The sequence below is a fragment of the Eriocheir sinensis genome, unplaced genomic scaffold (genome assembly GCF_024679095.1).
Source record: "Eriocheir sinensis breed Jianghai 21 unplaced genomic scaffold, ASM2467909v1 Scaffold531, whole genome shotgun sequence".
Taxonomy (NCBI): domain Eukaryota; kingdom Metazoa; phylum Arthropoda; class Malacostraca; order Decapoda; family Varunidae; genus Eriocheir; species Eriocheir sinensis.
Window position 1 is genome coordinate 272501 of NW_026111867.1, and position 25824 is coordinate 298324.

Sequence of the window (25824 nt, forward strand, 5' to 3'; positions counted from 1 at the left end):
GAGAGAGAGAGAGAGAGAGAGAGAGAGAGAGAGAGAGAGAGAGAGAGAGAGAGAGAGAGAGAGAGAGAGAGAGAGAGAGAGAGAGAGAGAGAGAGAGAGAGAGAGAGAGAGAGAGAGAGAGAGAGAGAGAGAGAGAGAGAGAGAGAGAGAGAGAGAGAGAGAGAGAGAGAGAGAGAGAGAGAGAGAGAGAGAGAGAGAGAGAGAGAGAGAGAGAGAGAGAGAGAGAGAGAGAGAGAGAGAGAGGAGTTATGGGCTGTTAAATATTATAGTGCAGAGGGGAAGTGACGGAAAGAGACTGTATAGGCGACGCGTCTCTCTCTTTCCCGTTATGTTGGAGGAGGAGGAGGAGTAGGAGGAAGAGGAGGAGTATGAGGGAAAGGAAGGAGGAGGAGAAAGTGTTAAGTCATTAAATGAAGTTGTGGAAGAGGAAAAGGTGCTGGAAGTAACTCGGGAGAAACAGGGAGAGGAGACGAGAGGAGAGGAGAGGAGGAGTAAGAAGAAGACAAAAACGTTAAGGAATATGGTAAGTGCAAGGTGCAAGGGAGAAAAAAGAAAAGTACAGGAAATAAGTCAGGAGGAGGAACAAGAAGAAAAAGAAGAAGAAAAAAAAAAAAGAGGAAGAATAATAAGAACAACAACATTAGAAAGTAAGGAGTCTGAAAAAGGTCGGTAGGGCTGTACAAGACAGATCCTATGAGCCTGAGCCCCTGTGAGCCTAACACCACCTAACGTCACTTTCCGTTAACTTATCTAATCTATTTTTGAATGTGACTGTCGTACTGCCACTCACCACATGACTGCTCTGCCCGTCACACTCATTTACCACTCTGCTAGTGAACCTGTTTTTGCCTGTTATTGTTGAATCTGAATTTATCTCGTTTAAACCCATTATTAAGTGTCCTACCCGGTTCTCTTACCATCAGAACCTCATTAATACCCCCCTTATTAAAGCATTTCATCTCATGTGTGTGGGAGCTCCACTCACACAGCTCCCTTGGACAGAGTAGAGTTACAGGCTCTTCGTCTCATCAACTTCCCTTGTCAAAAGCTTTATGGAAATCCAGAAAAATATCAGTGCTAGACAAGTTTGTTTCTAATAATCTTTTCTAGTGTTTTTCCTGCCACTGATGTCAAACTTATGGACCTGTAGATTAATGCAACGCTTTTGTCTCCTTCTTTTAAAATCGGTGTTACGTTCGCCATCTTCCAGTGTTCGGGGACTTTGTTAAGTTGTATTGACCGGTTAAATATGCTAGTAAGTGTCTGAAGTATGTGCTGTTTAATGAAGCTTTTACAATAACCGTAGAAACAAGTCACTGGGTTTCTTTGACTTGTTCAAGTCGAGTTTATCAAGGTAATTTTTCACTTCGTGGTCGCATATTGTGTCAGTTTTTAGGGGCGTGATCCCCCTCGGCGGGTGATGAGGAGGAGGAGGGGGAGGGGGAAGAGGAGAAGGAAACAAGCAGAGATGATAAAGCATATAAGGTAGGAAACATAGGAAGGAAGGAGAGGAAAGAAGGAAAAAAGTGCTGGAGGTAAATGAGAAAATGGAGGAGGAAGAGGAGGAGGAGGAGGAGGAGGAGGAGGAGGAGGAGGAGGAGGAGGAGGAGGAGGAGGGTAACTGTCTCGATAAAAACTAAATGCACGGAGGAGGGAGGAAAGTCTGCGGAGAGAGAGAGAGAGAGAGAGAGAGAGAGAGAGAGAGAGAGAGAGAGAGAGAGAGAGAGAGAGAGAGAGAGAGAGAGAGAGAGAGAGAGAGAGAGAGAGAAGGAGGGAAAAATATAGAGTGCGAAGGGCAAGAGATAGTGTGGGAGAAATGGAGGAAGGGAGGAGGAGGAAGGGGAGAGATAGAGAGAGGGGAGGAAAGAGGATTAAGAGGAGGAGGGGGAAGAGAGAGAGAGAGAGAGAGAGAGAGAGAGAGAGAGAGAGAGAGAGAGAGAGAGAGAGAGAGAGAGAGAGAGAGAGAGAGAGAGAGAGAGAGAGAGAGAGAGAGAGAGAGAGAGAGAGAGAGAGAGAGAGAGAGAGAGAGAGAGAGAGAAATTCCAAACCAAAAATGCAACAGTGGCGACTTAACCTCATCCGCTGCGATCGGCACGGATTTGGCTTTCACTGGTAGCCTGGTAACATATACTCCCAGGTCTTTCTCTGCCTCTGTGGTGGATAGTGGTGTGTTTCCCGTGTGGTAATGGTATGCTGGATATTCCCTTACAAGGTGCATGACTTTACATTTTTCTTCATTGAACTGTAGCAGCCACTTTTTGTTCAATTCCTGTAGCTTGGTGAGGTCCTCTTGTAGGATATCCGCAGCCAAGGGGTTAAAACACACACACACACACACACACACACACACACACACACACACACACACACGGCCCGGTAGCTGAGGGGTAGAGCGTCTAGCTCACAACCAGAAGGACCGGGGTTCAATCAATTCCCCGAACGGGTGAAGATAAGTTGGGTTTATCTTCTTTCACGTGTAGCCGCTGTTCACCAAGAGTGAGTACGTACGCGACGTCAGGCAAGGAGTTGTGACCTCGTTGTCGCGGTGTGTTGTGTGTGAGTGGTCTCAGCCCTACCCAAAGATCGGTACTACGAGCTCTGTGCTCTTCCGTAGGGGAACGGCTGGCTGTCTCGAGAGAGACCCGCAGCAGACCAAGAGGTGAATTACACACACACACACACACACACACACACACACACACACACACAAACACACTATAAAGTAAAATAAGTAACTAGTGATAAGCATACTAACAATAACCACCCCAGTAAACAACAACAACAACAACAGCATGGAAACACTACATTTACGATTTATTATTGGCGCCACTTGATGCGAAAAAATAAATAAAAAAAGACCGACTGGCAATCCGGCTTAGGTGAACAATTACCAGATAGCACAAGCCGGATTATTGCGTTTATATTGGTGAGAGAGGGGGAAGGGAGGGAGAGGTAGAGAAGGGAGGGAGACAGAGAGAAGGGGAGGAGGAGGGAGAGCGTGGGTGATGGAGGGATAGAGAAAGGGAGGGAGATGGAGAGGAGAGAGGGGGGGAGGAGGGAGAGGGGAGGGAGAACAGACTAATGGTGAAGGGAGAGAGGGAATTTAGACTGAAGGAGAGGAGGAGGGGGAAGAAGAGGGGAAAGGCAGGGAGGGAGGAGAGGGAGGAGGAGGAGGGAAGGGAGGGGAGAGGTGAGGAGGAGGAGGGAAGATAAAAAAAAATAACAAAGTGAGGTGGATTAAAAGGGGGAGAGGGGGAGGGGAGATAAGGGGAAGAGAGAGAGAGAGAGAGAGAGAGAGAGAGAGAGAGAGAGAGAGAGAGAGAGAGAGAGAGAGAGAGAGAGAGAGAGAGAGAGAGAGAGAGAGAGAGAGAGAGAGAGAGTCTTCAAACACACGACAGACAGCAACGAACAGCACCAGTAAATTATAAAACGAAGCACAGTCTATCATCTTCACCTTCCCACACTATCATTTTCTCTTCACCTTTACAATCTTCAGACAATGGATTTACAGCACTTCAATAAACCTAAAAATATTGCTCATCTGTAGGTTCATCATTCTTTTTTTTTTCATTTACGTGTTACCAACTCACCATCCCTCTCACAATTTCACAATGATTAACTCTTTCGTTCAAATCATATCTCAAATCAAGTAAACAAAATCAAAATCTAATCTCTCTCTCTCTCTCTCTCGATCGCTTTCACCATCCATTTCAAAACCTCTTCACTATCCCTTTCAGAAATCACACACTATTCTTTTTAACACGAGAAGAAGAAGACGAAGAAGAAGACAAAGAAGAAGAAAAAGAAGAAGAAGAAGAAGAAGAAGAAGAAAAGAGGAAGAAAAAGACAGAAGAGGAAAAAGAAGAAGAAAAAAATAACAAGAAAAATAATGAGAAAAAAATAAGAACAAAGAACAAGAAGAACAAGAACAAAGAGGAAAAAAAAAGTAAAATGAAGAACAAGAGAAACGAGAACACGAATAAGAAACAGAACAACAAGAACAACAAGAACAGGAACCCTTTTCAACACGCAAAAATACTTAACTCTTTCACATGACATCTGATCCCTTTCACAAATCCCTTATTAATCACTTTGTCGACGCGTCCGGTGGAATCCGATCCTTCAAACGCAACACAAACACACACGCACGCACGCACACTCGGTAAAAGCGTCCATAGCTATGCGTTAATCCCTCCTCCACAGTGTAGTTGGGTTCTAATCCCCTCTTGTTGATCCCACTGTTAGAAAGGATCAGAAGAGGAGCAAAAAAGTAGGAAAAAGAGAAAGATGGAGGGAGGAGAAGAAAAGGATGAAGCTATGAAGAGGAAGGGAACAGAGAGACAGAATGAAAGAGAAAGAGATAAGGAGGCGAGGAGGGGGAAGAAGAGATTGGATGAAGAGAGGAGAAAAGAATAACAAAAAGGGAGATAGAGAGATGAAAGTTGAAGGGAGAGAGAGAGAGAGAGAGAGAGAGAGAGAGAGAGAGAGAGAGAGAGAGAGAGAGAGAGAGAGAGAGAGAGAGAGAGAGAGAGAGAGAGAGAGAGAGAGAGAGAGAGAGAGACAAAGACGCAAGGAGGTTGGAGAAGGGAAGGCGAAGAGCAGAAAAATAGAGAAAATCGAGGTGAAGGGATGAAAGGAAAAGGATGAAGGGATGAAGGGGAAGGAACAGAGAGAGAAGAAGAGAAAGACAAGGAGAGAGAGAGAGAGAGAGAGAGAGAGAGAGAGAGAGAGAGAGAGAGAGAGAGAGAGAGAGAGAGAGAGAGAGAGAGAGAGAGAGTGGCCCAGTAACACCTTCAAGACGGAGCTAATCGGAGCACAGGTACCGAATCTCAACAGGTTGATTGATTGATTATCGGGGCGTTGTATCTTGGCGCCTCAATTGCAGGGTCATACGGCGCTGGATCTAATGTATTTAAAATGACTTGTATTTTAACCCGTTCGCTGCGATTGGCACGGACTTGGCCTTCACTGGTAGCCTGGTAACATATAGTCTCAGGTCTTTCTCTGGCTCTGTGGTGGATAGTGGAGTGTTTCCCATGTGGTACTGGTATGCTGGATATCCCCTCCCAAGGTGTATGACTTTACATTTTTCTTCGTTGAATTGTAGCAGCCAATTTCTGTTCTATTCCTGTAGCTTGGTGATGTCTTCTTGTAGGAAATCCGTAGTCAAAGGGTTAAAACTATATTAAACCGGTTAAAAATAAAAACATGATAAAAAAACACCAGAAAACTATATAAAACCACTTAAAAATTAAAACCGTTATAAAGAAATGAACTAATAGAACTATATAAAACCAGTTAAAAATAAAATACATGATAAAAACAACGATAGAAAGTCAATTAAAACCTACAGGAGGTTGAGGACGCCAACCTCCTGCAGGAAGCCAAGAACATCATGACCAAGGGAAAGTGCCTTCTCCATCACGACAGGTAAGTGCTTGTCAATTACCTGCGCTAGCAAGACATATCCCCTCCTTGGTTCATCCAGTCCGCATTTCAAAGATGTAAACAACGCCTCGTAAGACCATTAAACATTATGGTTGATACTTAAGACACTATCGCTTCTCACATTAACAATTTCTAAAGGTCAAAGAGGGGGTCAGTCGAGTTCTAATGAGTGTTTCCTTAGGTTCACGGTACAGAAGAAGGGTCAAACTAACACCAGGGTCATAAAAGTACTCCTGGAAATCCCCACAACTCCTACGAAGGCCTTGTCAAATATGTGTTTCTTAAGGTTCACGGTACAGAGGAAGGGTCAAACTAACACCAGGGTCATAAAAGTACTCCTGGAAATGCCCACAACTCCTACGAAGGCCTTGTCAAATATGTGTTTCTTTAGGTTCACGGTACAGAAGAAGGGTCAAACTAACACCAGGGTCATAAAAGTGCTCCTGGAAATCCCCACAACTCCTACGAAGGCCTTGTCAAATATGTGTTCTTGGGCGGCGAAATGTCTTGAAATGCGACCCTATATTTCATCGTGGTTTAGTTAGTGATCAACCCTCGACTTTGCATCCTATGAATCACTAGAGGACGAGGGGATATACTTTCAACCCAACTCTTTTTACAGCAAAGGAGGCAGCTCTTTGACAAAATACAAAAACAGCAACAAAAAATATTCTGTCACCAATAAAAAGGCTTACTGTAACCTACTTGTAACAGCATCTCGTACGGCCATTAGCCATTTTACTTCATCGTCCTCAGCCATCGACTTCCTAAGAGCCACTGAGACGGGAAATATACTTTAACATATCTACTAACTACGTCTAACCTAACTATCACTAACCTACTTGTAACACCTCCTCGTAGAACCATTACCACCATATCGTGATCAACCCTCGACTTCCCTTCCTAAGAAACACTGAAAGACTAGTGAATATACTCTTAACCTAAATCCTAACTACTCGTAACACTCTGTAGAACCATTTTACTTTACCGTGATCAACCGTCGACCTTCCCAAGTCACCAAAAGACAGGCTAATATACAAGTAACCTATGAATCGACTTACAACCAAACTCTACGAGGAACACCAGCTGACCGACCTATCGACGCGCGGGATTGATTGAGAGATAAATAATGGTCTATGTTCTTACGGGACGTCGCTCAATATATGAAAAGGAGAGTGGATGAACTAGGGCAGGTAATGAACAGGTGAGAGAGCAAAAGGAAGAAAAGGGAAGATGAGAAGGATGATAAAAGGGCTTGAGGGCGGGGTGAAGAAAGTGAGGGGTTGAAAGGATAGGGGGAGGAAAAGTGAATCAAGGAAGGAAGAAGGGATGAAAGAACAAGGAAAATAAGGGGAAGATAAAAGGATGAAAAGAGGAGGAGAAGGGAAAGTCAAGTGCAAGGAAGTGAAGATCTGAATGGTGAGGGAACGGAATGTGACTTAAGGAAGGGAGGAAGGAGTGAAAGAGCAAATGAAGAAAGAGGAGGGGAAAGAACAGTGAATAAAGGAGGGCAGCAGAAGGAGTGAAAGTACAACGAGAAAAAAAGGGAAGGAAGAAGAATGAAAAGTGGAGGAGGAGTCAAGGGCAAGGAAGTGCAGGTTTGAAGAGGAAAGGAAAGGAAAGTAACTGAAGGAAGGAAGCAGAGAAAAAATAAAGAAATAGGAAGAAGAGGGAAAAGGATAAAAAGGGGAAGGGGAGGAAGGGGTTAAGGGACAGAGAGAGAGGGACTGAAGGGTGAGGCAAAAGGGAGTAAATGAGAAATACCACGAAAGGAAGAAATAGAGAAGGGGAAAGAGGAAAAGGAAGAAATAAGGAAATGGAGAAAAATGAAGGAGAAAGGGAGGAAGGAGGGGGTTGAAGGGGAAGGAAGTAAGGGATTGAAGGGGGAGGAGAAGAGGTAAGGAAGTTGGTGAATCTCTCTCTCTCTCTCTCTCTCTCTCTCTCTCTCTCTCTCTCTCTCTCTCCAATAAGTTGATTAGCACACTCTTCCCCCTTCTCCCTCCCTCTTCCTCCTCTCTTCCTCCTCCTCCTCTTCCTCCTCGTACCCTGAGAGAGGAGAGAAGAGCTCTTCCTTCCCTCCAATCCCTGTAATACCTTCTTATCTCCCTAGACTTATTTGGTTCTTTCCTCCATTCATGCTCTCTCTCTCTCTCTCTCTCTCTCTCTCTCTCTCTCTCTCTCTTTGTTCTTTTTACTTTCTCATAATTTTCCTTCTGTTTTCCTTCCTGTTTTCCTCCCTTTTTCTTCTTCCCCTCTTTTCCTTCTCTTCTTTTCTCCCTCTTTTCCTTCTTTCTCTCCCATTATTATCTGTGTTTTCCTTCTTCAGTATCTCTCTCCCTTTTTCTCCTTCCTCTCTTTTCCTTCTCTCTTCTTTTCCTTCTTTCTCTCCCATTAATATCTGTGTTTTCCTCCTTCAGTATCTCTCTCCTTTCCCCCTTTTCTCCTTCCTTGTCTTTTCTTTCCTCTGTTCTATTTTTTCCCATACCTAATTATACATGTTTTCCTTTTTCAGTATTTTCCTTCTCCCCTTTCTCTCCCTTCCTCTCCTATTCGTAACTATTTCTCTCCCTTCCTATCTTTTCCCCGCTTCTCTCCCTTCCCCCTCCCTTTCTTCCCTTTCCCCTTCTTACCCACTTTCCTTTATGGGCAAGTATCTTCATCTTCCTTCCTTCCCTCACTCCTTCTCTCCACCCTTCCCCCCTTTCTTCTCAAGAGCTCCCTTCTCCTCCTCCTCCTCCTTTCTTACCCTGACCTCTCCTCCCTTTCTCCCTTCTTACCTCGGTCTTCTCCCTCCTTTCCCTCCCTTCCTTGTTACCTAACCCTCTCCCTCCCTTACCCCCCTTCTTTCCTTAGTCTACCCCTCTCTTCCCCTTTCCCCCTTCTTTCCTTACCTTCTCCCCTCCTCTTACCTCCCTTGCTTCCTCAGTCTACCCCTTCCTCTCTCCCCCTTGTCACCTTGCTCTGTCTAACTCTCCCTCCCATCCTCCTTACCCTAGACTCCCCTCCCTCCCTCCCTTCTTTCCTTAGCCTCTCCCTCCCTCCCTCTCTCTCTCTCCCCCAACAAGCTCCTTCTCTACCAACGTGAATAAAAGCGAAGACAAGTGACCGACCGCTTCTGAGAAAAAGAGAGAGAGAGAGAGAGAGAGAGAGAGAGAGAGAGAGAGAGAGAGAGAGAGAGAGAGAGAGAGAGAGAGAGAGAGAGAGAAAGGGGGTGACGGGGGAGGATAACTACTGAAAAATAATCATATCACTACTTTATACCACTACTACTACTACTACTACTACTATGCTTATGAAACTACACTTGTCATACCGGAGGCGGCAGTATTCTGAAGGAAAAGAATCTTGACCACAATAAAATAAAGACATAATAATTCAAGTACCAATCACCTCGTTAGAGCAAAAAATGGTGACGACAGCAATAAAGTAATAAAGAAACACCCCAATACATTAATAAGAGAATAGATACATCAACGAATACGATAATGAACACATGAGGAACGAGAACAGATCCATCAGCTGATAGGGAATGAATAATGAAGGATAGATATGGAGACGTGATGGAGGTCGACACTTACTTGGAGGTGGTGGTGGTGGTGGTGGTTGGGGGTTAGGAAGAGGGGGGGCGGATTGTCGTCTGCTCCGCCTACACACACACACACACACACACACACACACCTAGAGGCTCGTTACGCTGGTTTCGCGGAACTAAAACACCAAAACAATCACTGAAGCCCGTTACTTGAACACACACGCACACACACACACACACACACACACACACCAAGGTCTAACCACACTTTACATTACATTCGTGCCACTCCAAACACCAAAACGATGACTGATAAAAAAGTTCTCGTTAGTTGAACACGCACACAAACACACACACGCACAACCCTCTTCTCCAACGCAACCAGGCCGCGGTAGTCTTCACGGCGTCCCAGCGTCACTAAAACACACACACACACAGCTACGTGAGTCACTCCCGTACGTCAGAGGTCACGAGTCACGCAGTACACACACTTTTCTGCCCTGAGCGAATTAAGGAAAGGGCGACAGTGGGTTGGCGGGGGGAAGGGGAGGCACAGACTGGGGTAAAGAGCGCCGCCAGGTGGAGAAAATCAGAACTACTTTGCTGCTATTGGCTGACAGGATCACGTGACATAATACTGGCATATGATTGGTCAGTGCTTACGCCTCCATGTTCCAGCACTTACAAGCATAATTGAGGGTACTAACAGAAGCTGACTAGATGAACGTCTTTCCGCCCTTCTAGCTAACTTAAAATAAATATCTGGAGGTAATATGTGTCAAGTAACTGTTTTGGTGGCTACGTATTTTCTTGTTGGTCATTCTAAGAGCTTATCATCTGCAAGCTTGTTATACCGTTAAATTCAGCTCTAGAGGCAAGCAAGATTGAAATTTTAAGCTTATTACATGGGAACTGGCGGGCGGGTGGGTCTACACTACTCTGTTTCCATAACCTCCCTTGCTGAAACAGACTAGATTCCGAACGTTTTACCATCCTAGCTAACTTGAAAAATTTCTGCTCGTAATATGGGCTCAGTAACTGTTTTGGTGGCTATGTATTTTCTTGTTCGTCATGCTAAAAGTTTATCATCCGCAAGCTTGTTACACCGTCAAGATCAGTTTTCAAGGCAACCGAGATTGAAATATGACGCTGGCAGTTCACTCTCCTCCCCTTGTTACGTAAGAATTGGCGGGCGGATGAGTCTACACTCCTCTGTATCGATAACCTTCCTTGCGTGGATAATTATGTAGTGTCAATGCTGGAGCAGTGTGTCTTTACGTCATCATTCAGGCTAGTCGAGTATGGTGTCAAGGAGCAGCGAGTAGCGGGCTTTTTTTTTATTATTATTGCTTCCTTTTTTTGTGCCCTTGAGCTGTCTCCTTTGTTGCAAAAAAAAAAAAAGACCCGTATTCTCAAACACCTTAGACTCTCATTAAGACAATTTGCCAAGACCACAGACAAGGCTAGGTTCTCATGAGTGCTTTCCCGTCCATGGCGCAAAGGCCTTGTCTGAGTTACACCGGGGTCATAAAACCAGCCATGGAAATCACCGCACTTTCTAGGATATAAAATCGATATATGTACCAAGACGTCGAGGCGTTTGAGGATGTGGTCCATCATCATCATCATCATCGTTTGGACGGGATATGAGCCGCCTCCACTGTTGCCGGTCCATAGCCAGGGAATATAAGACTCGAACCTCAACCCGGGACGTCTCGAGTACTTGCTTCGCTTCACTCCACACCACTGTTGCCAGATTATCGTACTCAGAGCCGCGTATTTACCGGTTTCAGGCCCATAAATGTTGCCAAGAAACACCAATAAATAACCATTTCATCGATAATTTTATATGAAGCCAATTTTGGGGGTGGAGGAGACAGTTTTTAGGTCGGAGATCGGCAAACAGAGGAGGCTGAGTACGACAATCTGGCAACGTTGCTCCACGCCTCTCCTCGATTCCGGTTCAGTGTTACCAGATGCGCGACAATGCTCTCTAAATACGAACCACGTCAGCTTAGTTAACGTTGATTTATTCTTCCCGCTCGTGTAGAATGTAATGATGATTGAGTTTCAGGTTAGTTTGATTGATTACCGTCATGTGTGTGTGGCGGGGAAAGAGGGGTAGCTTTTATTAGGCAGATATCGTAGGGTCGTTTTACAAGACATTTCCCCGCCCAAGAACACATATTTGACAAGGCTTTCGTAGGAGTTGTAGGCATTTCCAGGAGTAGTTTTATGACCCTGGTGGTAGTGTGACCCTTCCTCTGTACTGTGAACTTAGAAACACCTATTTGACAAGGCTTTCGTAGGAGTTGTGGGCATTTCCAGGGGTAGTTTTATGACCCTGATGGTAGTGTGACCCTTCCTCTGTACCCTGAACCTAGAAACACATATTTGACAAGGCTTTCGTAGGAGTTGTAGGCATTTCCAGGAGTAGTTTTATGACCCTGGTGGTAGTGTGACCCTTCCTCTGTACCGGGAACCTCAAGAAACACCCATTAGAACCCGGCTGACCCCCTCTTTGACCTTTAGAAATACCTGATGTGAGAAGCGAAAGTCTTATAATACCGACCTATGTAATGTTCAGAGTATGATCGTCTGGTAACGCTGCTCTATATATTTGTTGCATTTATTATTCTTATTCTTATCAATTCTTATATATTTGTTTCATTCGTTATTCTTATGTGTGTCTACCTTAGCCATTTCGAGGTTAGGATTGGTATTGAACGATGGGAAAGGTTAATACTATTTTTTTATACAGCAAAGGATACAGCTCGAGGGCAATTAAACAAAAGAGCAAAACAAAATTCCACTAGACGCTGCTCCAATACAAGTAACCAGAATAAAAGGCCATTGAGAGGGTATTGGGAAAGTGAAGGATTGGTTGTAATGTCTTCCTCGTTTGAGCTGGGTACACACACACACACACACACACACACACACACACACACACACACACACACACACCAACGTTACCAGATTATCGTACTCAGAGCATAGTATTTACCGGTTTCTGACGACTAACTATTGCCAAGACACATCAGGAATTAACTATTTTAACGATAAATATAAATTAATCTAGTTGTTGAGGCCCAGGGGACAGTTTTGGGGTGGGAAGTTGGTAAATATAAGAGGCTGAGTACGACAATCTGGCACCGTTGACACACACACACACACACACACACACACCAAGCAACAAGTGATGATCTGACCCCGTATTCTCAGACCTTTCGTCACCCAATTACACATATTTAACGAGGCTTTCGCAGGCGTTTCGGGCATTTTCAGGGGTAGTTTAATGGCCCTGGTGGTTGTTTAACTCTTCTTCTGTACCATGAATGTGAAAAAAATCCTCATGAAAGCCCGATTAATCTCCATTTTGACCTTTGAAAATAGTTGATGTGCGAGGTGGAAGCGTCTGACATAACGCTCCTGCTTTTTTTTTTTTTTTTTTTTTTTTTTAATCAAGGATATAGTACGAAGAGGAAGTGGGTTAGTGGTGAAGGTGCAGGTGGGGAATAGGAAAGACAGTAGGAGTGTGCAGTTGTATGCTCTCCGTCGCCCCTCCCCTCTCTCCCTCCCTTAGGTGCGGCCACACTGCGCGCGGTTTGCTGGGAGGGTAGAGGGTAGCGGGTTGCCTAGCGGGTCAGCGGCAAGAGCAAACACATGTTATCTAATATAAGTGGGTAAGCTTGGAGGGAACCCACTACCCGCGTCTGGTATGGCCACTCGTTTTAGATAACATGTGTTTGTTCTTGCCGCTGACCCGCTAAGCATCCCGCTACCCTCAACCCTCGCCCTCTGTATAGGAAACAAATCCCTCACGACAAAGTTTTCCCCCAGACTCAAAACATTCCTCCTTTATATCGACACCTTGCCCTTCACCACAACCACCAGCATCTTTACTTGTTTCGTGTTTAAGTCTCGTATTTGCAAACATTTGGGGCCTGACATAACCACATTGCATAAGGCTTTCGAAGAGGTTGTTGTGTAAATATTGTCATGGGTAGGTTTATAAGGCTTTTTTTTTACAACAAAGGAGACAGCTCAAGGGCACGAAAAAAGGAAACAATAATAAACAAAAAAAAACGCTACTTGCTGCTCCTCTTTTTACTCTGCTTTTTCACCATGAACGTGGAAAACATTCAAGACAACCCGATTTATCCCTTTTGTGGCCTTGAAAGTATTTATAGAGTTTGTGTTAATATTTCCATGGGTAGTTTTACGAGCCTATAGTGATAGTTTGACAAGGCTTTTGAACCATGAACGAGAACAACACTCATGAAAATCCGATCCTTTTGTGACCTTGAAAGTATTTATAGAGATTGTGTTAGTATTCCCATGGGTAGTTTTACGAGCCTATAGTGATAGTTTGACAAGGCTTCTGAACCAGGAACGAGAACAACCCTCTTGAGAATCCGATTTATTCCCTTTCGGGCCTTGGAAGCATTGGTAGAGGTTGTGTCAGTATTCCCATGGGTAGTTTTAAGAGCCTAGAGATAGTCTAACAAAACTGTATCATGAACGTGAAATACACACATAAAAACCTGACCAATCTCCTTAATGGCCTTGTAAGTATTGGTAGAAGTTGTGTTATAGGGATAGTTTAACAGGACTTTTGCACCATGAACTTAACAAATCACATGACAAACCGACTAATCCCCTTTGAGGCCTATGAAAATATTTGTTGTGAGAGCCGAAAGCGTCTGAAAACACGGTCCGATCTTTCAACAAGGGCCGAGGCTTGCATGGCGAGTACTGTAATAGGCGCATCAGTCTCCATCAGGCTGCAAGGGAGTGGGCAGTAAATCACGCGCGTTTGTCAATACAGCGATGAAAATAAGTAATGACTGATGGCCGTGAAAAAGGAGGGACGGGGGAGGTCGAGGCCAGGAGGGGTGAAAAGGCGTGAGGGCCGAAGTGCGTCACGCTGGCATATTCCTGAAGTGTTTGCGCCGAGCCGTGGATGACGCGCGGGTCGTAGCTCACAAACTAACTACGTAATCCTCCTCTAATTATTTTAAGTGTATATCCCCGCCAGAAGTACTCATCAGAACTAACCTCCCCTGTTATAACTTTAACTAACTTATCCTAAACCGGGCCAGGTGCTCAACTTTGCTATAGTTCAGGAATATGCGTCCCTCCGGCATAGCTCCAATCTCTCTACAAGTGTGTGATATCGAGACGCCAGATAGACAGACAGACATACACACTGGGACGGGGAAAGACGCTCGGCTGTATCTTTGAAAGTAACCACGGGGTGTTCTGGGAAATACTCTCATTGTGATTCCCACTCAAAATTAGAAAGAAACAGTTCATATATGCATTATTTAACCTAACGTAACTTGCCTTGTTCAGAAGTTGACCTCTCTTTCGGCCACCTCTTTTGATTCTTTTTTGTAGGAGCAGCGAGTAGCGGGCTTTTTTTATTATTGTTTCCTTTTTTTGTGCCCTTGAGCTGTCTCCTTAGTTGTAAAAAAAAAATACGAATAAGGAAATACGTCCCGCCGAGCATTGCCACTCCGTTTCAGCTGGCGTGTTATTATTCAAGGGTGACGCCAGGCCTACCGCGCTGCCTCGCCGCCCTGCCCGGGAGGCGACAGACGGGCAGCACGCGACCAAAACCAACGGCAATGAAACGGCCAAAGTAATGGTTTTAAGGCCTTTGCTGAGTCTCTGTGTAGGCTAATTACTGTAACAATTTCCATGACACAAATCCTGATATGAACTGTTACACAACGCAGGTACAGACGCAACATTCAGCACCTGGTGGCAGTATTTTTTTTTTTTTACAACAAAGGAGACAACTCAAGGGCACAAAAAAAGTAAACAATAATAAAAAAAAAGCCCGCTACTCGCTGCTCACAAAAAGAATCCAAAGAGGTGGCCGAAAGAGAGGTCAATTTCGGGAGGAGAGGTGTCCAGATACCCTTCTCTTGAAAGAAAATTATAATCATTGAGGCAAAGTCAGGGCTATAAGCTAAGATGCGCGTTGCTTCGGCGCTCGTCCCCGTCTCTCTGATCCTTGAGCCTGTGGTGGAGGACTCGCTACTCCGGGACGCACGGCAAGAATGACATTTGGGTTACCGTACTTCAACTTCTGCAGGTTGCTTCATGCACCTATTAACGCCCAGCCCGAAAGAGAATGAACAGCTGGTGGAGTGGGCGACAGACGAGGGTGGAGATCGAACCGGGGCCCTCCGATGCGTGATTAGATATGGCAACCACTACAATAGGGAGGCGGAGAGGGATTATTGTCAATTATCAGAGACGTGAGGAGTATCCACACACACACACACACACACACACACACACACAAGTTGGTTAAGTAAACTATAACAATATTTGCCTTTCCTGGAAGAGCGATGTGTGTTGTTTATAAACCTACACACACACACACACACACACACACACACATACACACACACACACACACACACACACACACACACACACACACACACACACACACTCCTATATTCATACCACTATCTCTCCCCGTCCCATTGTGTCTGTCTCTCTCTCTCTCTCTCTCTCTCTCTCTCTCTCTCTCTCTCTCTCTCTCTCTCTCTCTCAAAACAACATTATCATAACAAACACGAAAAGGTTTAAAATCGATCTATAAAGAGACCTTTTCAATCATTAAAGCGTCAATATCAACCTTGTCTCGCGTCATTTCGGTTGATAACAAAGAAATAATAAATAAATAAAAGATGCATCAATCTCTGTCTCTCCGTTTCTCTTTCTTACTCTCCATTCCGGATTAAAAAGATTCTTGTGTTGTGATTGGAAGCGTGAGATAGTGGAAGAGGAAGAGGAAGAGGAGGAGCCGGAGAGGGAGCAGGAGAAGGAGCAGGAGTAGAGGGAGGAGTAAAAGGAGGAGGAGTAGGAGGACGAGGAGGAAAACTACCAATGGAAATCCTCTCAGCAACCTCTACGAAAGCCTTGTCAAATATGGATGTGTGTGAGTCTCGAAATGTTTGTGAATATGAACTTTACAACAATTTCCAAAGGCCACAATGGTTATTCAGTCTGTTTCTCAAGAGTGTTTTTCCCAGAAGTCTTGTCAAACCATCACTTGGCTTATAAAACTACCCATGGAAATGCACACAATGACCTCCACGAAAGCCTTGTACAATATGGATGTGTGTTTGAGAATATAGTCCTGAGAACTTCTGGGAATCTCTGAGTGACTGACTGACCGTCTCTCGCGACCTCTTCGACCATCACCAACGTTGCCAGATTGTCGTACTCAGCCTCTTATATTAACCGACATCCGATCCAAAAACTGTCTCCTGGTCCCCAATAACCAGATTCATTTATATTTATCGTTAAAATAGTTCATACCTGATGTTTCTTGGCAATAGTTAGGCGACAGAAACCGGTAAATACTATGCTCTGAGTACGATAATCTGGCAACGGTACCTTCACCCTCAATGCTCTTCGTGCGGAAAACACAATCTCTGGAATACGTGATATTTGTGGAAGCACCTTGATAGACACACGGTAAAAGAACGCTGACAGACACCCGGACAACCTTTCATTACTAGTCAGCTATTCTTGCATGCGTCCGTGGCTCATCGGCTTCGTTGGGACTTTGACACTTGCCCGGCTAGCTTTCGAGTGTGAAGACGGGTATTTTGGGTTTGATTCTAGTGCTGAAGACGGGTATTTTTGGGTTCGATTCTAGTGCTGAAGACGGGTATTTTGGGGTTCGATTCTTGTGCTGAAGACGGGTATTTTGGGTTTGATTCTAGTGCTGAAGACGGGTATTTTGGGGTTCGATTCTTGTGCTGAAGACGGGTATTTTGGGGTTCGATTCTAGTGCTGAAGACGGGTATTTTGGGGTTCGATTCTTGTGCTGAAGACGGGTATTTTGGGGTTCGATTCTAGTGCTGAAGACGGGTATTTTGGGGTTCGATTCTTGTGCTGAAGACGGGTATTTTGGGGTTCGATTCTAGTGCTGAAGACGGGTATTTTGGGTTTGATTCTAGTGCTGAAGACGGGTATTTTGGGGTTCGATTCTTGTGCTGAAGACGGGTATTTTGGGGTTCGATTCTAGTGCTGAAGACGGGTATTTTTGGGTTTGATTCTAGTGCTGAAGACGGGTATTTTGGGGTTCGATTCTAGTGCTGAAGACGGGTATTTCTGGGTTCGATTCAAGTGCTGAAGACGGGTATTTCTGGGTTCGATTCAAGTGCTGAAGACGGGTATTTTTTGGGTTCGATTCTAGTGCTGAAGACGGGTATTTTTTGGGTTCGATTCTTGTGCTGAAGACAGGTATTTTTGGGTTCGATTCTAGTGTTGAAGACGGGTATTTCTGGGTTTGATTCTAGTGCTGAAGACGAGTATTTTTGGGTCTGATTCTGGTCCTCAATCGTGTTACTTTGCTCTGACACCTGGACAACGTTGCATAATTAACAGGTATTTATATTAAGGGCGGTTTACCAAGTTTTCAATAATTATGAACGGTAACTTTTCAGTGTCAAGAAGCATATTTTGGGGTCTGATTCTTGTCCTCAATCGTGTTACTTTGCTTACACCTGGACAACGTTGCATAATTAACAGGTATTTATATTAAGGGCGGTTTACCAAGTTTTCAATAATTATGAACGGTAGCTTTTTAGTGTCAAGACGCATATTTTGGGGTCTGATTCTGGTCCTCAATCGTGTTACTTTGCTCTGACACCTGGACAACCTTTCATAATTAACAGGTATGTATAATTCACTTCAAAGGACGAATTACAAGCTTTCTCCATTATTGCCAAATCGAACACCAACTAATTTTTGCCATCGTCTGCCTTTGGTGCTCATCCGCTTTACATTGTTCGGAGACGCTAGATAATTAATAATCTTTCCTAATTAACAGGTATGTAATATTAAGGCCCTATTCCAAGCTCAACTGTATAATCATCAACTGTATCATCGTCAACTGTATCATCATCAACTGTATCATCGTCAACTGTATCATCGTCAACTGTATCATCATCAACTGTATCATCATTAACTGTATCATCACCAACTGTATCATCGTCAACTGTAACTTTTCAGTCTCAACAAATATTTCAGTGTCTGGCTCTGAGGCTCATCCGTGCTGCTTGGCTACGTGCGACCTTAAAACTTTCAGCTAACCTTTCATAGTTAACAGGTATGCATTATTTAGAGCCCTCGTTAGTTAGTTAGTATTACAAGCTCTCATTTATTATCAACGGTAACCTTTCAGTACCATGACGGATATTTTGAGGGATGGTCTTTTGTGCTCATACGTGGCGTCTTTCATTATGCGACTTTGATACCTTTAAGTTGTCTCTCTATAACTGACAGGTATATATTTCTTAAGTCCGCATTTCAAGCTCTCTCAGGTATTGCCAGCTTATAACAAACGGCAGCTTCTAACTCTTTCGCCTTCGTTCGGTTCCACATTCTTCACTTCTAATTACTCTTTCATCTTGGCATATTTGCAGCATATTAATGATAACAGAGAATCATCATGCTGGTTGTAGCCTATCACGGGTAAAGGTATTTGATAGAATGCTCTTTGGGAATACAGAGCCTGGCTGAAGAATCGTTGAAACTGATCACAAGGGAATGGCCTAGAGAGTAAAGTTTGTAATATCCTTGTTATGTTTGCCCTTTACATGTTCGTTTGTTGTTCTCTGTGTTTTGCTGTTTTGACACTTCGCTGTACCTAAAAAGTTTGTCCTCCGTTGTCTTCTTCTGACACCTGGTAACCTTTCGCTGCTAAAAACAGATTGGGGTTGGGTTGAAATGTTTTCGAGCGCTCGTCTCTTTAATTTAGTCTTCGGTTTTGACACCTGGTAAGCTTCAGTTGCAAGTCTTCTTAGTTTGTCCCTTCTGACATTTGGTTTAACTTTCACAGACATTCCTTGTTTCGTTCTCGTGTACCCATCTGTTTTTTTTTTTTTTGTATGACATTTGACTAAACTTTCACTACAAACATAACATTTTGAGTTGTCCTTCTTCTCAGGCAATAATCTGGTTCTTTTTTGGAAATGACACTTGGCCAGACTTTCATTTCCAGATACAAGAGGAGTTCTGAGTCGTCCTTCTCGACTCTTGACCAACTTTCATTGTTATAACAGGTGCTCGTTGGGGTGTTCTCCTTTTCGAGTCTTGAAACTTGCTGGACTTCCTGTGCTATATCTGCTTTGAGTGGTCCTCCTCGATGTCTGGCTAACCTTCGCTGCTGTAACCTGTGCTCTTCGGGGTATTCTCAAGAAATTACTGTTGTCTTTTCGTGTCTAGAACTCGCAACACTTTGATCACTACGTTCACCTGTTATTTTGTGTTCGTCTTTCTTGACACGACTAACCTTTCCCTTTTAGAACTCATCACGGTGCTCTCAAGCCCTTTTCTAGTCAACCTTTCGACTCCAACCCTTGATTAAACTCCATAACAAGAACAGTACTCAGACTCTGTCCTCCACTAAGAGCCATGTTCATAAACTCTTCGGCGGCCAACACACACATTTGACAAGGCTTTCGTTGGAGTGGTGGAATAGTGGACAGTTTATAATGACCCTGGTGATAGTGAGACGAATCATCTATAGCTACCATACACATTAGACAAGGCTTTCGTAGGAGTGGTGGAATAGTGGACAGTTTATAATGACCCTGGTGATAGTGTGACGAATCATCTTTAGCTACCATACACATTAGACAAGGCTTTCGTAGGAGTGGTGGAATAGTGGAGAGTTTAATGACCCCGGTGATAGTGTGACGAATCATCTTTAGCTACCATACACATTTGACAAGGCTTTCGTAGGAGTGGTGGAATAGTGGACAGTTTAATGACCCTGGTGATAGTGTGACGAATCATCTTTAGCTACCATACACATTTGACAAGGCTTTCGTGGGAGTGGTGGGATGGTGGACAGTTTAATGACCCTGGTGGTAGTGTGACGAATCATCTATAGCTACCATACACGTTTGACAAGGCTTTCGTAGGAGTGATGGGATGGTAGATAGCTAATAAACACTCACTTGAACTATCATGATCGTTTGATAATTCTCTCTTCCCTTCTTTCTTCCCTCCATCCCTCTCTTCCTCCCTCCTCTCTCTTTTTCCAAACATTCCGATCAACACTTCTGTATCATCATGTGTTCCTTTGTTAAATTCCCCTGGTGATCATGAGGCAAAGCATATATAGCTACTAAGGTTTTCGTAGGAGTGGTGGAATAATGGATAGTTTAATGACCCTGGTGATAGTGTGACAAATCATCTGCAGCCACCATGAACGTGAAAAAAAACACTCATGAAAAAACGATGTCTCCCTTGTGACCTTTGGAAAGAGTCAGTGTGAGAGGCAGACGCGTTTGAAATTGCTGATCCGAGTGTCGTGTTGGTCGCCCGATCTTGCCAGCCCTACATTATCGTCGGTATATTAAAGTCTGCCCTTTGTTGATGTCTGGATTTTCGTTTTCTATCTCTCTAGTTCAGATGTTGATGTCCACTTCGCCCAACGTTCATTATTTTGAGCTTTATTTTTACTGAACATCCCAGTATATATTTTTTTTCTAAGTTCAGTTTGTCTTTTCTTCCTCTATTTTTTTTTTTTGTGTGTGTGTGTTTTAGGAGTATTAGATTTAAGAAAAGTTTGCCATTTTCTACACATCCGAATTACAATTTCTATTTTTTACTTAACAAATTACAACTTTTTTCTTTTCTTTTGGCTTTTGATGCACAGATTTACGTTTTTTCTTACAGTTTTTATTTTTCGAGGCTTTTATTGCCTCAGATATTTTTATCGTCTTCTTCACCGTCTATCTCCTTTTCTCTTTTTTTGTGGATCAGCTTTTTATCTATTTTTTTTACAGCAGAGGAAACAGCTCAAGGGCAACAAAAGGAAACAATAATGAAAAAAAAAAGCCCGCTACTCATTGCTCCTCTAAATAACGTTCAGAAGAGTGGCCGAAAGATACGTCAATTTGTTTTTTTCACTTTCTGCTTTGCTCTCCTTAGCGAAAAATCAATAAAACGAAAATAAATTGTCGCATGTGTTTGATCTACTTCGAGGAGGATGAGAATTTCAGGGCAATACATCCATGACCTCGTTGGTACTCCAGTTCGTCAAGCGTAAAGTAGCTTTGTGTGTACGTGTGTGTGTATGTGTGTGTGTGTGTGTGTGTGTGTATTCTCCATATACCGATGACATGAAAACTGCCCACGAGGAAAATCGATAAAATAACTAAAACCAATCTAAATCCAAATGGCGTTTTAATACTCCCCTTTGGAAAGACTTTTAGCCATTCGATACTGCAATTAAAAAACGCCTTGATGAACGGAGACACTCATTTCTGACACTCTCTTCTTTCCGAGCTTACCGAAGTGGAGGAGATGAAGGCAAGATTGTCAGATGCTTCTAGGTTCGACAACAACTACTTCCAAGGCCCACAACGGAGATGAGTCGGGATCCAATGAGTATTCTTCACGTTCATAGTGTGGAAGCCTTGGCACTCCTTACTTTTGTCTGTTATGGGAGCGGTGAGTAGCGGGGAAGCCTTGGCACTCTTTACTTTTGTCTGTTGTGGGAGCGGTGAGTAGCGGGGAAGCCTTGGCACTCTTTACTTTTGTCTGTTATGGGAGCGGTGAGTAGCGGGGAAGCCTTGGCCAATCCTTACTTTTGTCTGTTATGGGAGCGGTGAGTAGCGGGAAGCCTTGGCAATCCTTACTTTTGTGTGTTGTGGGAGCGGGAGTAGCGGGAAAGCCTTGGCACTTCTTGCTTTTGTCTGTTATGGGAGCGGTGAGTAGCGGGGAAGCCTTGGCACTCCTTACTTTTGTCTGTAATGAGAGTGGTGAGTAGCGGGGAAGCCTTGGCCAATCCTTACTTTTGTCTGTTATGGGAGCGGTGAGTAGCGGGGAAGCCTTGGACACTTCTTATTTTTGTCTGTTGTGGGAGCGGGGAGTAGTGGGGAAGCCTTGGACACTCCTTAATTTTGTCTGTTATGGGAGCGGTGAGTAGCGGGGAAGCCTTGGCCAATCCATACTTTTGTCTGTTATGGGAGCGGTGAGTAGCGGGGAAGCCTTGGCCAATCCTTACTTTTGTCTGTTATGGGAGTGGTGAGTAGCGGGGAAGCCTTGGCCAATCCTTACTTTTGTCTGTTGTGGGAGCGGTGAGTAGCGGGCTTTTTGTTCCCTACACTCTTTCTGTTGCCCGTGAGCCGTCTCCTTTGTTGTATAAAAATAAATAAATAAAAACTCTCACTAGGCTCATGAAGCTATACCCGAAATGGAAACACTAGCACAACAACCTCCACGAAAGCCTTATCAAATGTGGATATGTGAGTGTCGAAATGTTTGAGAGTATAAGGAGCGAGGAATGGGTGGGGTCAATGGGGGTAGGAGGGGGGTAAGGAGATAGGTAGGGGGTGGGAGAGATGGGCGGAAGGAAGGTCAAGAGAAAAGGGAGTTATGGGGGAGAAGGAGAGGGGATGTAAGGAACGAGAGGAGGTATGGAACGAACGAGAGGGGGAGAGGAAGGAGAGCAGAGAGGAAACGAACTTACGCCATACAACTGTACACTCCCACTGACTCTCCTTCCCCCCCACCTGTACCTTCGCCACTAACCCACTTCTCTCTCCCTCTTCTTACCCCTGATAAAAAATAATAAAGGGCCGAAGGAGAGAAGGTGCTGACTGACGTAAGATGGACGGGTTGAAGATGAGGTGGAGGGATGAATGATGGTGAAAACAACAAAAACAACAACAGCAATACTAACGGAAAAGTACCTTCCTTCGCCTGTGTTTCCTCTTGCCTACGACTTAAACTCATTCAAGAGGAGAGTATCAAGCACTCCCTCCCTTTTTGGCCTCTCGTTCTGTTTTTTTTTTTTTTTTTTTTTTTTTTTAGAAGCGATTTGCGGGATTTTTTTTTGTTTTCTGTTTTTGTTTTCGTGTTTCCCTTTGAGCTGCCTATCTTACTTATCTTGCTTATCTTACTGTTTTTTTTTTTTTTTTGGAGCAGCGACTTGCAGGATTTTGTTTTTGTTTTTTGTTTTTGTTTTTACCCTTGAGCTGCCTCTCTTACTCTAGAAAAAAAAAAACACTAACAAAAACACTAACAAAAACAATAAAACCAAGAAATATTCAACTCGAACTATAAAAAAAAAAATAGAAAAAAGAAAAAACACTCATAATTAAAGTACTCTCTCGCTCTCTAACTCTCCTCCTCCCCTCTTTTCAACTCTCTCTCCCTCTCCCTCTCTCCCCTCCCCCGCCCCTCTCTCTCTACCCCTTTCGTCCCTTTAATAGCCGAGAACTTTAACCATTTTTTCTTGGCCGTTCTCATTCCGGCGTTCAATTTTCAAGGAGCGAAATGCGTCTCACGTGACTCGTCCGGCAGAGTTACATTGGCAGGGGATTTACTTTTTGTCCCCGCTATCACTGGCAAGGGAAGGGAGGGAAGGGGAGAGGGGGGGGGAAGGGGTAGAGTGAGGGAGAGAGGAAGACCATGAGAGAGAGAGAGAGTGTGTAAAAAGAGCCTTCCACCACAAGCACGTACGCCCATTTAGTCAAACACACACACACACACACACACACACACACACACACGCACACACACACACAAAAAAATACTTTCACACTTTATACATATTTTTTTCCATATCTTTTTTCATTCATGTTATTTTTTTTTTTTATATGTTTAAGATCTTTTAGCCAAGAATTCGTCCTTCTCCTTATCTTTCATGCATAATATGGTGGTTTCAATTTCCTAATGGCTCTCTCTCTCTCTCTCTCTCTCTCTCTCTCTCTCTCTCTCTCTCTCTCTCTCTCTCTCTCTCTCTCTCTCTCTCTCTCTCTCTCTCTCTCTCTCTCTCTCTCTCTCTCTCTCAGTCAGTCAGTTAGTCAGTCATTCAGTCAGTCAGTTAGTCAGTCATTCAGTCAGTCATTCAGGCAGTCAGTTAGTCAGTCATTCAGTCAGTCATTCAGGCAGTCAGTTAGTCAGTCAGTCAGTTAGTTAGTAAGTTAGTTAGTTAGTTTGTTTATTAGTATTAGTTAGTTTGTCTGTTGGTTATGTTCTTTTTACCTTAATTAACCTTCACACCTGGCCACCCTTTTTCCTACCTGTCTGAACCATTCTCTTCTTTCTCTCCTCTCCTTTCCCCTCTCTCTTTCCCTCCCTCACCTTTTCTGCGCTCTTTTCCCTCCTCCAATTTCTCTCCCCCTCTCTCATTATTGTTCAGTTCTCTCTCTCTCTCTCTTGTTTTCTCTTCTCTCTCATTCCTTCTTCTCTTTTATATTCCACTTCTGCTGTATTTTCTTCTCTTCCCCTTTCCTTTTCTTTTCTTCCTCCTCTCTCTTATCTCATTTAGCCCTTCCCTTACCTTTTCACCTCTCAGATTCATTTTCCTCTATTCCCTTCCATCTCCTAATCCCTCCCTCTCTTCCCTTTTCCCTTTCCTTTTCTTCCCCTTCCCCTTTCTCTTCTTTCTCCCCTTTCTCAGCTATTCTAACTCATTCCTCACTTTCTCCCCTTTTAGATTCCCTTTCCTTTCTTCCTCTTCCACTTTTTCTCCTCTCTTTTCTTTTCCCTTTCCTTCTCTTCCCCTTTCTCTTCTTCCTCCCCTTTTTTTACCTTATCTAACCTAGCCCTTCACTTTTCCTCCTCTCAGATTCCCTTTCCTTTCTTCCTCTCCCACTTTTTCTCCTCTATTTTCTTTTCTCTTCCCTTCCATTCCCCTTCCACTTTCTCTTCTCCCTCCTCTTTTTTGCATATTTTAACTCCTTCTTTCCCTCCCATCTTTAGTTCCCTCTCCTTTCGTTTCTCTTCCTTTTCTCTTTTCCTCCCCTTCCCCTTTCTCTTCTACCTCCCCTTTCTTATCTCATCTAACCCTAACCTCACTCTTTCCCCTCTTAGATTTCTTTTCCTTCTTTCCCTTTCATCCTTAGTTCCTTCTCCTTCCCTTCCCCTTCCATTTTTTTCCTTTTTCCTCCCCTTCTTCCAGCTCCTCCCTTACCCAACCTTTTCTTCCCTCACCTTTTTTCTCTCCTATTCGATTTCCCTTTTTTTCACTCTCACTTTTGTTTTCTCTCCCTCGTTTTACCTTCTCCCTTTTCTTTTCTTCCTTCTCCTTCCTTCCTCTTTCCCCTTCCCTCCCCTCTTTTTTTCTCTCCTCTACGAGTATTGTTCCCTCCCTTTCTTCCCCTCCCACTCCTCCCAGCCTCATTTCCCCTTCCTTCCTCTCTCATTCCCCTCACACACACACACACACACACACACACACACACACACACACACACACACACACACACACACACACAGGTAGAGACCCCATCTGCCGGTACAGGTAAAAGCGTATCCAAGAACAATAACCTGAGACACCCAGCACCTGACCTCTTCCTCCTTCTCCTCCTCCTCCTCCTCCTCCTCCTCCTCCTCTTCTTTTCCTATGCCTTGCTAATTCTTTCATGGGCTTCCTCTTTTCATATTTTTTTTCTATCTCCTGCTCACCTGTTTTTTTTTCTTTTTATTGGTAACTCTTCTGCTTCTCCTCCTCCTCTTCTTTATCTTTCTTTCCTCCTCCTCCTCTTTCTTTCTTTCTTTTTATCTTCCATCTTTAAATTTTCCTCTTTTTTTCCACTTTAATCTTCATCTGTTTTCTGGATCATTACTCATTCTCCTCCCTTCCTCCTCCTCCTCCTCCTCCTCTTCTTCCTCCTCCTCCTTCTCCTGTTCCTCCTTCTTATCAATCTTCATCTAATTTACCCCCTTCTCCCTTCTTCATCTCTTCCTTTCCCTCCCTCTGTTCTTAATTCTTCTGCTTCATTTCCCTGTTTATCTTTATATCTCCCTCTTCCCTTCTTTTCTCGTCAATTTCTCACTTT

General features: G+C 43.9%; 1 long non-coding RNA gene across 1 annotated transcript in view; it reads right to left on the reverse strand.

The window, feature by feature from the left end:
* The window catches only part of LOC126992967 (uncharacterized), a 35467-nt gene that overhangs the window by 877 nt on the left and 8766 nt on the right, over positions 1-25824 (reverse strand). The window lies entirely within an intron of this gene.